At 38.8% G+C, this 3,119-nt stretch overlaps 1 long non-coding RNA gene across 2 annotated transcripts in view; it reads right to left on the reverse strand.

Annotated features, from left to right (window-relative positions):
* LOC118599799 overlaps positions 1-3,119 on the reverse strand; it is a 63,118-nt gene that overhangs the window by 48,292 nt on the left and 11,707 nt on the right. For both annotated transcript variants that reach the window (XR_004949308.1, XR_004949307.1), the window contains one exon: positions 975-1,111. This is a non-coding gene — a long non-coding RNA (uncharacterized LOC118599799). The remainder of the gene's footprint in view (positions 1-974; positions 1,112-3,119) is intronic.

Below are 3,119 nucleotides of genomic sequence, written 5' to 3' on the forward strand. Positions count from 1 at the left end.
AAAGACTGATAATGTTACAATAAATGTACTAGTCACTGCGCTAACTCTTAACACATAACACATAAAAAAGAAAAACTGATAGAGCTAAAATAAATGTAATTGTGACTGCACTAACTCCCAACCTTGTGAGAAACACGTAAAAATACAGACTGATACCACTAAAACAAACATTACTGTAAATTTTCTAACTTCTAATCGTGTTGGTCACACGTGAAAAAGAAAAACTGATACCACTAAAAGAAATGTTTTTATCACTACGCTAACTCTCAACCTCGTTAGGTATAGTCTGCACCGCTACATGTTAGCTTTGTTAGCATGTTTACAAAACATCTAGGAACTCATAAAAAAATAGACATTTTAACACAGTGCTGTGTAGCTCTCAAAATCACTTCAACATCAGGAAGCACAACCAGTATTAATAAGGGTCTCCAGATTATTAAAAAATATAGTTTTTAAGTTCGCCTTATAGTGCGGAAAATACGCCACTTCTTAGTTCTAGCTTGGATTTGTCAGTGAACAGACAGTGAGACAGTCTCGGAGCATCTGGTTTGGCAGCGTGGGCTTCTCTCCCACTTTGATGACTCCGTCACTGTCTTCTAGCAGAGTTGCTCGCCAGGTTTATGAATGAACACGTCAGCATATCCAGCTTTAAAGTGTAAACAGCCGAGATGTAACTGAATTAGCGCCGTTTTGAGCTGTTGCGACTTGCATGTCAGCTGTCACTGGGAGAAACCTGCAGAGGGTCTGCATCAGCAGTGATCCAGTTTGTAGTCATTTTTATTAATTTGCTGCTTTTCTTAGAATAAATTAAAGTAAAACAAAATAGCAGTGCTTGTTATCAGCTGTCTCTCTCCTAAATTTCTTGTCTATCACTTATTTCCACGTTTTAATGAGATCATGAAGGCAAGAAACACAGTTACTGTAATGAAAAAGCTTATTAGTGTATATTGCCAAACAGTAAAACAGTGCCTCACCTGTGCAATCCATGTCCCTATTATAGTCTCATTGTAGAGGTCTGGAGTCAGTGAGGAATCCTTCAGTCTTAATTAAACCCTCTGTCTTGGGGAGAATTAAGGTCGTGATCTCCCAGACCTCTCCGCTCCCACACTCCCTGAGAAAGAAAGAGGCAAGAAAGGAGACTTAATGAAGGAGTAAAAAGATGAAATGGCTTAATGAACCGCCTAACGAGGCCTGCGGCCGTTTAATAAGGGCTTATTACAGCTTAATTAGAGCAATAATGCAGCCTGTTTGGAGTCATTCGCTGTTGACTTGTGGCTGATTGTGCTTTATGGAAACTGGAGAAATGAGGGAGTGAGGACATTACACGGAAAAAAGACGGATAAAGAGCGACTGGTTTGTCCTGAGAGCATCTGCAGTTGCCAATTTTGCCGGAACTCTTTCTTTGTCTTTGATTTTGATCAGTTATATGCTCCTAAATCTGTTTTTTATATTGACTAAGGGTGAATTCAAACTGGAGAAGTCTATTTTTTGGAGCACTTGATAACAACAATTGTGAAGCAAAGCATCAAGTTACAGAATGAATGTGTCATCTCAGGACATGAGGAGTACGGCCTTCCTGTTCACCTTGTTCAAAGATATCAAAACTTTTCTCAAAAGCTAAACGAAAAACGTTATGACAGAGTTGCAACACAACCTGAATTTTCTTTTAACCAGAGGTCTCAATACAATCGGTTCAATTACACGTAAAAGCTAATGAGTCACATGCTTTGACTGAACCGACAATGAAGTGGTTTCTCTGTAGTTCTCCTCACGGCTCACATGAGTCAGAGCAGACGCAGTCAGCCACCCAAGGACACAATAGGATGACAAACACACAATGCGTCAAATCCAACAAAACTCTTTTTGACCCATGATGCATCAGTGTAAAAACTCCAAAGCATTGAGTGTGAAAGTCTTTGTAAATGACATGAATCTCCTGAATTCTAGCTTCAAAAAAGAGGAAATGATAATTTCTTGAAATGAACAAGATACACTAACTATCCTTACGTATATTTCACAATACATTTACCACAAATTGCAATTCATCATGTGTCACTATTTTTTTTTTTTTTTGGGAAAAAGCGTTTCTAAGTAAAATTTCACAAAATATTTGGGAAAACCATGACTTTCCCCAAAGAATTTAACATTATTTAGGCATTCAAATTAAATTTACTGTAGTTTCTGCAGTTTTATAAAGCAAACCTAAGCCTTAATCTTGTCCCAAAAAAAGTTAATAATAACAATCTGGAGCCCCGTATGTCTGGATTCATTCTGATTGTACTTATTAAAGTGCAGGTGTCTTTTAGAGATACACACTCTGTCAAAATATTTGATTGTTACTGTATTTACAATAATCTGGCTAACATGTTGCTGTGTCGGACTGTGTTTTTCAGGTTACTAGCAAGGTTGGGAGTTAGCATAATCACAGTAACGTTTGAGCAGTATCACTCTGGTTCTTTTAAGAGTTACAAACAAGGTTGAGAGTAACAGATGCTGTAAATATGCTAACGCGGCTAACGTGTAGCCTGTTACAAACAGGCTTAATTCTGTTTTTAGGGTCTATATGCAAAACGGGCAGCTATTAAATGTGCGTTGAAAGTTAAACCAGGTGAACTTTGACCAATCAGAGACTCCAATTTTGCATGATGGGTAGCGACCTTTTTAATTCACAGAAGTGAAAATCTTTTGAAAAGTGATCTTGAAGGAGAAGTTAATTTTTCCAGTTTGTGTCCGGCGGGAATTATATGACTCGTACGTTTTTCATGTATCGGAATAGAGCTGTGAAAGAAAATAAAGTCTCACTTTAGTAGACAAATATGATTAACTTTGCTTTGAAAGTAGCATGCTCAGATGTTTGACAGCATTTGGCAGTCATAGTTCATGGACCGCATCTCTGACGCGTCGGTTGCTCTTTCAAAATAAAACCCTCTCTGTTCATTTCCAGAATGCCAACCAGCTGATGATTCCTGCGCTGGGCGCCGTGATTTCCTCCGCTGTCATCTTTTCCTCCTCCCGGACGCGTGTCAGTTTTCCACCAGAGTATTAGAGATGCCAGCTATTGTTCTGGAATGATGTCTGTGAGGATCCACGGCGTCTCCTCTTCCTACATCACTCTCAGC

This window comes from Oryzias melastigma, linkage group LG16, assembly GCF_002922805.2.
Source record: "Oryzias melastigma strain HK-1 linkage group LG16, ASM292280v2, whole genome shotgun sequence".
Classification (NCBI taxonomy): Eukaryota; Metazoa; Chordata; class Actinopteri; order Beloniformes; family Adrianichthyidae; genus Oryzias; species Oryzias melastigma.